General features: G+C 35.7%; 1 protein-coding gene and 1 pseudogene across 2 annotated transcripts in view; both read left to right on the forward strand.

Moving 5' to 3' along the window:
* Positions 1 to 13,166, forward strand: part of LOC145291568 (aquaporin-11-like) — a 191,304-nt gene that overhangs the window by 40,619 nt on the left and 137,519 nt on the right. The gene's annotated exons all lie outside the window — the stretch shown is intronic.
* LOC145291663 (5S ribosomal RNA) lies at positions 10,775 to 10,891 on the forward strand (annotated as a pseudogene).

Here is a 13,166-nt window from a genome sequence, read left to right on the forward strand (position 1 = left end):
TATTTGAGCTGGTGCATCGGCTACTAGTCTCCCGCTCCTTGACAAGGTTCAAAAGAGAGTCGCAAATCTGATAGGCCCTGAACTGGCATCTAAGCTTCAGCCTCTGTCCCATCGATGAAACGTTGCATCCCTCTGCCTGTTCTACAAGTATTATAATGGTGAATGCTCTGACGAACTGCAAGCACTTGTACCCCCATGACGTGAATACTCTTGACAGACCCGACAGGCTGCAAAATCCCACCCCACACAGTAGAGATCCCTAGATGTAAAAGATCTTTCTACCCCAGTAGTTTCTTCCCCAGAACCGCTAGACTTTGGAATTCCATTCCAGGTCCCTGCTTCCCCAACTGTACTGGCGTGCAGAAGTTCAAGTGCAATGTGAACCAACATCTTGCTGCCCAAATCCCTGCATAGTACCCCAGTAGTTGTTGCCCCTGTTAGTAGCCCCCTACACCCAAGTGACAATGTGCCTTGTATGGGGTGAAAATGTAATAAAAAAAAAAATTAAAAAAATGTGCGGTTGATAATGTGTTCATAATAACTATAGCTAAGCGGTTTGACGTAGAAAACATGTAAGGAAGAGAATGTGTGTAGGGGATGGCTTAGTTGGAATAAATCTATATAAACTAATTTCATATCTTGTAGATTAAAAAAAAAATTACCCGCGTAAGTCGAGGTTGCTTGACATGAATGCAATATTTTATGAAGAAACCTGGCACCAACACAGGATGGTCGATCACGTGACCGGTCCCGTTGCGAATATCGATATGAATTATCAGACCTGTTCTTGTTAATGAACGACCATCAGCAATAATAAATAAGTTGTATTATTTTGAATATTCGGACTACTATTCTCATCTTGCGTGTTATTTTCACAATGTTTCGGCCGATGGAATCTCTGAACTTCTTAATCAATGTTTTATTGATCCTAACTTATTTATTATATCGTACTAATTGTCGAACTTAGGAATCTTTCTGTTGAACTCTGGAAACTTTCTGTCGAACTTAGGAATCTTTCTGTTGAACACTGGAAACTTTCTGTCGCAGTTATTCGTAGTTGTGTTTTGAATGTCGTCTGAATTGAGAATTCAACCCCCAGAAAAGTGTTACTTACACCAAATATACGTAGTACTTTATCCGTTACGCTGCAGGTTCTTGCAGACAATTTTAATATGAATTTCAGGAGTCCTAAACTTAAAGTACGCCAGGAATACTAAGTTAGATGTTTGTCCAAATTCACTCATTACTAGTGTTATGCTCATGACCGAATAGGGCACTCACAGCTAGTGGCCTTGAGCTAAACAGATGCATGTCCAAACAATGAATAAAGCAACATAAAACACATACCTCTCTCCCACAGAAGAGACGTTGCGAGCCTATCCTTGTTTTATCGTTATTTCCATGGCAGGTGCTCATCTGAACTCCAATCTCTGGTCCCTCCTCGTCAATCTTTCACGAAAAAACACCCGTCTAGCTGAATCCACTGTGAAAAATTTCCCCTACTCTATATCTGTGCCTAAATCAAAACGCGGATTCCATGAACAAAGCTTCTTTCTTAGAACTGTACGCCTGTGGAACTCTGTTCCGTCTGCCTGCTTCCCACCGGACTACAACTTGTTAACAATGTTAACAAATTCCTAATGAACCGCCCCCTTAAGTAAACACTTCATCAAATCTCCACACTAACGTAATGTACTTGCAATAACCCTTATCCCTGAGTGGCTTCCGGGCCTTGATAAGTGGTGATCACTGTAAAAAAAAAAAATGAGTAAGGAGAGAGAGAGAGAGAGAGAGAGAGAGAAAGAGAGAGAGAGGAAAGGGGGGAAGAAATATTTATGCCTATATATCTACATATAATTAGTGGGTATGGTAAAAATGTATTAAAATCAGGTTTCAGAAATAAATATTCATAAATTCGTATTTTCCATTTTCGATCAATGCATAAACTATTTGATGATGGACGCCATGTTTGTTTAGGTATCTTATTCATTAATCAAAAGTTTGATCTTTATTCGACACTTGTGCTCTTTTTTTTTCGTGGAGGTCACCACTTATCAAGGCCCAGAAGACTCTCGGGGATAAGGGTTATTGTGTGTACAGTAATCAATGGGATAGTATCGTAGTAATAGTATTGGAGATTTGATAAAGTGTCTTACTTAAGGTGGTGGTTCATCAGGAATTTGTTTGTGTTGGATTTGAAGACATCCAAGTTGAAGTCGGGAGGGAAACAGGTAAGCGAAAGAGAGTTCCACAGGCATGCAGTTCTAAGAAAGAAGCTTTGTTCATGGAATCTACGTTTTGATTTAGGCAGAGATAAAGAGTGGGGAAAATTATTGACAGTGGTTTCAGCTAGACGGGTGTTTTTCGGAAAGATTGGCGAAGGGAGACCAGAGATTGGAACTCAGACGAGCACTTGCCATAGAAATAACGATAAAACAAAGATAGGCTCGCAATGTCTCTTCTGTGGGAGAGAGGTTGCAGGGAAGAGAAAAGAGCATCCCCCACTAAGCCACGAAGTCTATTTTGTACTCGGTCAAGGCAGGATAGAGTGTTTTTAACAGCTCCTGCCCAGATGTGACAGCAGTACTCCATCCTTGGACGTACTTGGCTTTTATATAGATAGAGAATTGCATCATTAGTGAGATATCTTCTGGAGCGGTAGAAGGATCCCGCCATTTTTCCAGCGACCTTGGCCACAGACTTGATGTATGTGTTCCATTTCAGATCAGGAGTAAAGGTCAAACCCAGAAGCTTATCAAATCATGGGGCCTACCCTAGACGAGAGACATCCATCACAATTGATGCCAGATGGGGATCAGAGCGTTGATGATGTAAAGATAGGAGCTTGGTTTTAGATGCATTAAAGGTGATCAGCCACCTCTTCCCCCACTGTACCACGCGCTCAAGATCTGAGGAGAGAGAATTAGAGAGAACATTGTCCTTTGATGTGTTGCCATAGATGGTCGTGTCATCAGCATAGATATCAACGAATGATTTAAGTATGTGTTTTGGGAGATCATTAATGTAGATTAGGAAGAGAGTTGGGCCCAGGATGGACCCCTGAGGGACTCCAGCATTAATACTGTGGGCCTCTGATTTCTGTCCATCAATCACTACTCTTATAAGCCTATCAGAGAGAAATGATTTAATGATTTAGAAAACATTTCCAGTTATACCATAGCTCTTAACACAGAAATATCTTTGAAAGACTGACTGTTACGTGGTATGGCCTGGATAATGTTATGTGCGTTATTTTGAATATCTTCGCATGATTAACTTTGGTCGGAATAGGCAAAGTAGAGAATAAAAACAGATTGCATTTTTGATTTCGATAAATGTTGATTTGAAACTCATATAAGTATTCCTATCCGAACATTTATTTTTGAAGTTAGATTTGAATAGAGTTTTTAATTTAATAAACGTAATTCAATTTCTATGTTATTGTAGAATAAAATATCAAACATACTTTACAGTTTGAAATAAAAATGTATGGGCAGTTTTTAAAAGAATTGATTTACTTATTTATTACCCATATAATGTTAAATACCGATACATATATATATATATATATATATATATATATATATATATATATATATATATATATAAAGAGAGAGAGAGAGAGAGAGAGAGAGAGAGAGAGAGAGAGAGAGAAAGAGATTAGTGATAGAGTAGTACAATTAAGAGGAAATAATATATTTTACTAAAAGATCATAAATATGACTTCCAAACTCCCGATTAGACTTTATTAACCTCATTAGATAGAAAATTGTTCGAATTAGTAAAATCAATTCATAACTGCGTTTTCTGACTCTCTAATATTTTTACTGTCTAACAATGTCCTACATAATGAAGTTAATAAATTGTCAAAATTCAAAAATATAAAACCGAGCATTCTTTTTATCCAATTTTATATTAACTATTACTCATCTATATCACAAGAACTTTTTGGGTTTCGATGTTCTTCTCTTCAACATTTCAGAAGATTAAATATCAGAAAATGCAGAACTACTGTCCCAATGAACAAACAAGAACAATGGACAAAGAGTAATAAACCAATTCAGTTACCTAGCTAATTCTAAGGACCCCATATAGACATCAAAAGATATTTTAATGTCTCAGTGGTCCCTATAATTTAGCTGAAGTAACTGAATTTATTGGCCTTTACGTCCTATAGAATATCACTTAAGACACTGCTGTGGTAACTATAGGATTGCTAATCGTAAAACACACTTTCTATGCGAGAAAACAAAATGTTTTAAAAGAAATTAAATAAATAAGACTTCAAGTAGGAATAACATCTAACAAAACAGACCAGTCTTTTAGACGTAACTCTTGAATAAGGGGAGTCATGAGCCATACATTTAGGACAACTCTTACCCAATCTACGCCTACCTATTCTCAAACAATTCCAGAACAATAAGCAAACATATACCAAAATCAATTTAAAAGCAATTAATAATAAAACGCTAACGAGAAATTATTTGATTGCAGATGGCTTTTTTATAACAATGCATTAAAAATATTATTTAAACCATAAACAAGTATATTTCTGAATTTTGGAGGTCAGAATTGATAATGCGTATTATTAGATTATTTGCACAACGTTTCGACCGATGTAAGGTTGACAAAGTTCCCAAGTGAAAGTGTTTCTGTGGGACGAACTAGCACACCCAGGTTGTCAGCCCGGATCGTTAATCACTTAGCCATTATCATCTTCCTGCTGGTGATGCTGACGCTGCTGCTGATGATAGCCATATTGTTGTCGATAAGAGCATCATTATTGTTGTTGTTAACTGTGATATTGACGTAGTCGTAATTGATGTTGATGCTATCGCCAGATCGATGCATAAAGATTTTTCAATCACTTTCGTCTTAAGATATATTTACGAATTTCAAAGTTAAAACGATTTAGTGTCAATATTTATGAGGATATATGTCCGTATATGTACGTATATGTGTATGTGTATCTGAATGTGTGTACAAATGTGCATGTGGGTGCGTGTAGGTGTATACATGTGTGTGTGTGCGTATGCGTTCTTTATTTCTATTTTATGACGAACGCAACCGTATTGTATCAATCTTTGGTTTCTTCTTGATTTGCACTAGACTAGTTATAACTGAATTCCACATAAGTTTATAACGTAGACGAATCTTTAAATTATCATATTGTAAGGTCGGTTCAAATCTATATGCGTGACGTTTTTTCTTATGATTATGTGTCGCGTAGCTATAATCTTCGTTAAGACTCTATATATCAAGAAAAATGACAGAAGAGCTGCATTTAATTGGGATCTTACTAATCACCTAGTCATTTCTAGTTGCAACTTTCTCTAGAAAATTCGGACAGGAGGACTTGAAACGAAATAATTTTACGTTAACCTTTGGCGTTCTCCCTGATTTGGTAGATACCACATTGGAGCGTCTTTGTGTAAAGTAAAAAATCACGCCAACATTTAATGTAAATATAAATAAATGAATTAATAACATTATGTTTTAGAGAAGGAAGAAGTCGATGGATATAGACGGAATATACATAATAAAATAATGAAACGCTGAAAGAATAGAAGAGTTACAAGAAAAACAGAACACGGGAATAGAGTAACAAAACGTATTGACAGTGAGCATTGGTCCACCGGATATTGACTCTCCCTTACGGCTTTGTCTTTCGATATTTATTGTGTATGGATTAGTTCATTCAGAGGTAACACAGATAGTCTGCCACAACAGTGAGGAAGTTGAGTGAATAGTAGTCACAAGTCAATATATTCATAGAGTGAATAATATGCGTATGTAAGTATTTGACAGCATGGAATTGTGCATGTGTGTGCGCGCAAATATTCATAGTACAACACGCATTTGGGTAAAGAAGTTGAGATGGTTTTCTTGACCCAGTCTTAAAGAAATTTTTAAATTTCCACTGGCTTACTACATTCACATATAGGTGTTGCTTTTGGGGATTAGAAAGATTTCGATTGGGTGAAATTAAAAAAAAAATTAAAACCTCCACATCTCGATGTTTAATCTACCAGAAACCTTTATTGTTTGTTCTCACGCTCATTTCACTATGTCTCAGTGAAAAAAAGGACGGACCCGTTTGTCAAAAGTATTTTCTCGCTTTCTGATGAAGCCGGCATATTTATTAAGATCTGTTTTTATTCTTATACACTCTTTTCTAAAAACACATATTTATCTTTAATAATGCACCACCTTATATCTGTCAAAATCAATCTTGAATTTCAGATGCAACCAAATCTCATCCCTAACATTACATTAGCTAACCCAATTTTTTGTAATATTTTAATTATTCATAAAACAACAATGAAAAAGATTTTTAAATTAAAACCTATCAAAACAGCTCAGTCTTGAATTTCAGATGCAATAATACATAAAGCAACAATTAAAAAGAAGATTAAGACCTTTGTTTCTTGATTATCCATTTATTAATCGAAAACTAAATCTACAATGATCAAAGTGTAGTATCTGTCATGTCTTCAGGCACTTACAGACATCCTTCCTCACTGATGCAAATTTTATTTTTGTCTCATCCAGGGTGTTTTTTGAAGAACTAAACAACTCACTCAATAAAAACCAACATCGTGTCTAATTTTGCCCTCGTGGGGAGGCAATTAAGTAGGGACTAAACAAACTTGTATATTTTTATTAATAGTCACAAGCCACCAACTGATAGCAGAGAAAAGAAAAAATACGTGAACTTTGTAGGTAGGCAGACGAACAGATTCTTTGTATTAGCCCCTCCCCGTCGCTTGCTCACCCTCCTCTCTCTTTTTCTCTATCACGTTGGCGAAGGTAACCCAATCCCAAGGCAAGGGCGGCGAGGATAGTCACTGATTTTAGGACAAACACACGCACTTAATACTTATAAGCCATCGTCAGCAGTAATACATTAGAACAGGTACGCATGTTTCTTTACATAACATTTGTCAAGGTTGATAATGGGAGCACTAAAAGTTTTTGCTTCTTGGCATTTTAGCTGGGAGCAAAATATAGTATCTGTTCTAGTGCTACGCTTAACTCTTCTGTCCACAGTCATTGAATGATAATTCCTTTTTGAGCAAGACAAGTTTTATTTTTGTTCCAACCCAGAGCGCTCTATTTCGAGGAGGTGGATTTCTTCTACATTAAAAACTGACCTTGTGTTTAACTTTGTCCTCATGGGGAGGCAAGTAAAAAGGAATGTTCTTGTGCGATTGCAGGCACAATGTATTTTAGTGATGGTGGGGTGAGAGGTATATGTTACATCATTACTGTAACGTTGCATACAAATGTGTTACAATGTTAGGGCAATGTTTTTTTCTTTTTTCTTTTTTCGTTTTTGTTTTATCACCTGGCTGTAATTTTCGTCGTGTACTCCATGTTTTCGTGTTCGCACCATGTCAACAGGTTCACCTCGTGTTGTTTTCTTGTCCGCTGAACTTATTTTTATTTATTTTTTTTTTTTTTTACACAGTGATCACCACTTATCAAGGTCCGGAAGCCACTCAGGGATAAGGGTTATTGCAAGTACATTACGTTAGTGTGGAGATTTGATAAAGTGTTTACTTAAGGGGGCGGTTCATTAGGAATTTGTTAACATTAGACTTGAAGACATCCAAGTTGTAGTCCAGTAGGAAGCATGCAGACGGAACAGAGTTCCACAGGCGTGCAGTTCTAAAAAAGAAGCTTTGTTCATGGAATCCACGTTTTGATTTAGGCACAGATATAGAGTGGGGGAAATTTTTCACAGTGGATTCAGCTAGACGGTTGTTTTTCGTGAAAGATTGGCGAGGGGGGGCCAGGGATTGGAGTTCAGACGAGCACCTGCCATGAAAATAACGATAAAACAAGGATAGGCTTGCAACGTCTCTTCTGTGGGAGAGAGGTTGCAGGGTAGAGAAAAGAGTTGCATCCGAGAAATCTGATTCTCATAAATACATACAGAGGTTAGTAAGCGTTGTTACTCTCTCACACATATCTACTCCCACCTCACCATAACTCATAGTTTGTGAATAAGCGACATGCTACTCAGGTTATTATACTACCTTCCTTTATTCATAATTACACGTGTTCTAATTTCATACAAAGCTGGTATATTCTGACCTCAAATAAACCAAGTGGCATGCTAGTAAGAACTTCCGTTTCCTACTAAGGTTATCCGGTTTCGATCCCCACTCAGGAAACGTAGATCTCAACATTTTTCTAATACGTTACAGAAAAATAAAAATATAAAAAATTACTAGACGTACTACAACTATTTATTCGTCTTGATTTCATTCTAAAATTCATAATCTGTGAAATATTTTAAATATATTCTTGGTGCCTGACTAAAATAATAAACCTTTTTATTTCTATACTATTATTATACTAGCTGCCCGTGTTCCGGCGGTGCACGGGAAACAAGATACACGAAAGCAGATCCCACAATGTTAAAAGCACATACTCAGAATTTTCGTATGAATGTGAATTTTGGTTAAATAAAAGTGCGTTTTTTGTTAACAGTTAAAAATATTCTAAAATGTTATAGCATTTAAAATGTAAAAATAATATGAATGTAAGGACTTGGCAGAAGGTGGTTTCCGCCCACGGAAAAAAAAGAAAGCAATGGGCGCAGTTTTGTTTTGATTTGTATTTATTGTTGAAGATGTTAAATTATGTCAAATAAGACAACTGAGAAAATAAAGTATGAATAAAAGTTCGACAAGTGGAATGCATAAATGAGTAATTTTATTTTTTCGTTAAATTTTAGACGGTAAATTTTGGACGTTAAATTTTGGACGTTAAAACAGCATAACTGTTTCTTAATTCGATAAAAACTGAAGAATAGTGTAATTATGTAACAGAGCGTGTATGGCGGCTATAAGTAAATATTGAGCCGTGTGCGGAATGACGTCACGGTAAAGAAAAAGAAAAAAAACTATAAAAAAGAAGAAAATCGGAGAGAAAAATCACGTTAGAGTCAATCATGGTGGGAGAATGAGAAAATAAATGTTGTTATAAAAAAAGGAGTCGAATTATTAATTGTGATATTATCTTCCTGGTGACGTACTCTACATACAACGTGTGTGGTCCCATGTATAAACGTGTGTAACGTTACAATTAAAGTGATTGGCGAAGGAACAATACGAAGAAAGTAGGAGAATTTTATTTACAACGAAATCTCATTAAAAAATGGGTATGACTGCATTTTAAATCCCGTTTTTCGTGAGTCTCACTCGGCAATGCCCGGTGGACGACGAAAACCACCCCTGAATACACTGAGTAAGCTTATCCAAATAGAAACCGAGAAAAGTGAGCGAGCAGACGACTGGAAGAAAAACAAAAGAAAAGAGAAGGGAGAGTTTCATTGCGCTTCAAAAGATCCATTGCAAAACGATAAGTGTTGTTTTTGTGACAACGATAATGTACAATTCTAGGTTGGAAGCTAGTGTGAAGTCGCCGGAAACGGTCCTTGCGTTTTGAAATTTTTTTTGCATAAAACGCATTAAACAAAAATTTGCCGCCGTCGTCGGCTGCTTACAAAAGAAAACTTTTCTTTGGAAAAAAATTGCTTCATAAAAAAAAAACTTTCCAAAATTGTTAAAAATGCAAAAAAAAAAAAAGAAATAAAAAAACTGTTTTCCCTGCCGCTTCTACGATGACAAGGTTGATGTGAAATTGTTGTAGTTCTTGTTTAAACAGTGGTTGGCAGGTGAAAAAAAAAAAGGAAAGGAAAGTCCAATGAGTATGACTCAAAGTCTCCCAGGAGGATATGCGGTTCCTTTTAAGGGTGGGTAAGGTTTGAGCTCTTTTGGGTTTCTCATCCAACCAATCCCTGTTCATTACACCATATTCTGATTCGCCTTGATTCGCTAATTAGTCACATACCTATGCATACAAATTAGGTGATTTTTTTCTGACAGCAACCAAACTTTTCGATTATCTGAGTTCCCACACAGGCCAAATCTCCACCTTGATCTTGAGGTCACTTCGAAGACAAAACACGGCTCGATATCATGCAACAACCACACTCACAAAACAATATTATTACTGTTCCTAAAACTGTTTTTTTTTCGTCATGTATTTTGTATCAGCGATCAAACCGTTTTTTATCTGAAAAATCCTGGATTTAAAGTTTTGTACTTTGAGTTTTTATTGAATTCTGAAACAACATAAAATTCGTCTGAAACTCACGCAATGTAAAAACCGAAGTGCGATGAAATTTACATTCGTTTCTCTTATCACATCTCTGCTGATTGAAGAAGAGCGAAACAAATCGTTAAATGCGCATAGGCATCGCTATAATACGCCATGTCCGTCACTTTTCGGTTATAAATAGCGCACACAGTTCATAAACTGAAGCATTACTATGGGATGAAGTTCAACGTTGACGCCATTAAAATAAAACTTTTCAGATACGAACATTTGTGAAATAACAACAATTAAAATGAAATCGTTCCAAAACAAAGAATGGCCATTCGAATTTGAAATTGATTTTCTTATCAGAGAAAATTAAGAGAAGATTTATCTGTTCACTTTTTTTAGTTTTCTAGATAAAAGGATCATTTGAATTTATGGCTGTGTGATAGCCAATATCAGAAATAGAATGCGCATATATATATATATATATATATATATATATATATATATATATATATATATATATATATATATATATATATATATATATATATATATATATATATATATATATATATATATATATATATATATATATATATATATATATATATATATATATATATATATATATATATATATATATATATATACACACACACACGGCATAATCACGTTGACACACCGGTTCCCGACAGATCACCGAAGTTAAGCAACGTTGAGCCTGGCTAGTACTTGATGGGTGACCATTTGGGAATTCTAGGCGCTGTATGTGCTTTCCGCTTATCTCGGCATTGTTTCCAGTCGTCCTGAACCTCCACTTTCCACTGGTATTCAACAATGCCGATTCAGGAGAGGTGTGGTTGGTGATTGCGCAACTCTTGCCACAAAAATACCACGCGCAGGCACCTTTACCGTGGGTATCCATAGTCTGTCAAGACTGAAGGAAGCCTTAATATATACACACATATATATACAAATTTATTCATAAATTTAACGTCCAGTTCTTTTTTTATTTGAATAACTTGACTTCTTCTGTGAACGACAAACTTTAAGTCGCCTGACGAAGGCTTGTGGTCTTGACCGACTATCTGTCCGAAACCTTAGGATGGCCAGTGTCGCGACTATATAAATTGGTCTATATCAATAAAAATGTATTTTGCGCTTTGTTTTTGAGTACTCTTAATAACTTCGTTAAATTCATGTGTTTTCTCTCTTGAAAACTCAGTATATGCGTATAAAATTATTTATTATTTTATTTTTTTTAAATAGTTTTTTACTTTTATTTTTATCTTTATTCAAAATCCACCTTTAAAACATCTGATTTGAACGTTTTCATATTCCAATTATCTTGATTTTATCAAGAATATTTCGCTAATTGCAATATTCATTTTAAACGATCGGATTTTACTTTATAAAAGAGAACGTCTTTCTACGGATATTTTTTTAGGCTATTGCACCACCAAAAAATGAGGCAGAATAAATCTATAATGCTCCATTCTCAAAGAATCATTACCAATTAATCTGGATGCTATATCGAAAAGAATTGAAATTAACTTCAATGTGGACTTTTTCCACCAACCTGGAATCTAATAACACCATCTCATTCTATTAAAGGATTATTATTCCATTCGGATACTAAAATCTCATATCCTTATTTTGTCTAACTTATTTTCTTTCTCAATTTCCCTAAAAAAAATTTAATCTTTAATTGTCAGAATTTAATTCTTCCATCTACCCATTTTCTCTCTTTCTTTTCTTCCTTCTTTAATCCACCCCTATATGCAAGTAGTTATAGACTGCTACAGATAGCACGTGACTGTTTCTTTGTTGAAGATTGGTCGAGTGAGTTTTGCTCGCTGATTTAAGCGAAAATGTAAGTGAAAAAAAAAAAGCAGTTGCTGCCTTGGCCCTTGGGAGTGAAAGGTTGTTGTTGGAAAATGTCGGATCTGGATGTAGTAATTCATCGTGGCGAGACATCAGGAGGCTCTAGATGAAGGTCCTATTTCGTCAGTTAAATTTTCGTCTAAGTGACGAAAATGAAGAGGAAAATGCGAGCTGAGTTCAGACAGAAAAGTATTAAAAAATCAAGTCAAAAGTCTTGTCTAGACGAAAAGAAATAAGTGCAAATGTTAAACCTCAGACGAGTGAAAAAAGTGACGGTGCAAACAAAATTTGCTTGGTCCTCAGGAAATATTCCAAGCGAAAGTGTATAATCTTCAATGGTGCAGCAAGAAGAAAGGTTGTTTGTGTTATGTGTGGAGACGTATGTTAGGATTTGTTCTTTGTTTCGTTTTTTTTTTTTTTTGGATTCTCAATTGTTCTACTGGTATATTTTTCGCCAGTTGGATACCTTTTGTCTATAAGTTGTGTTGGGTATTTTCTTCTTAGGTTCATTCGTAGTTCCTTGGGTCGGATTGTTTTGGAGGTGTTTGTCCGTGACTATGGTGTAGATTCTACGTGCTAGGGTGTAGGGTATGGATTTTATGCAGTTTTGAAGTGATGGCCTTTAAAGTGTAGATGTTGTTAGGTGTCTGTAAGCTTGTGGTAGATGTCTGTGATAATGTTATTCCTTTTAATTTTTATTAATATGTCTAGGAAGAGTAATTCTGTAGAGCTTTGGTCTAGGGTGAATTTAATTTCGGGGTGTAGGTTTTGAAGTATGGTGTGTAAGACCTTGATGTGGGTTTCCACATGATGAAGCAGTCATCGCGATATCTTTTCCAGGATTCTATAAATATTTCTTCTATCTTTTCATATAGTCTTTTCTATGTAGGCAAGTGTAAGGGTGGCGTATGTTGGTGCCATTTTTGTTCCCATTGCTGTACCTAGGATTTGACAGCAGTTGTCATTGTTGAACTCGAAAGAGTTTATTGTTTAGAATTGTGTCTATACTTTCGATGTTTATTGTTTAGAATTGTGTCTATACTTTCGATGGCGATTTGTTTTGTGAATCTTGAGTGTACTATTTGTGTGTGTCTATTGATTCAGTATGATATTGATTTTTTCCCTTAACCATGAGGTGTGTTGCTGTATAAACTGCTAACGTT

Source organism: Euprymna scolopes, chromosome 12 (assembly GCF_053919585.1).
Source record: "Euprymna scolopes isolate OS-2025 chromosome 12, ASM5391958v1, whole genome shotgun sequence".
NCBI lineage: Eukaryota > Metazoa > Mollusca > Cephalopoda > Sepiida > Sepiolidae > Euprymna > Euprymna scolopes.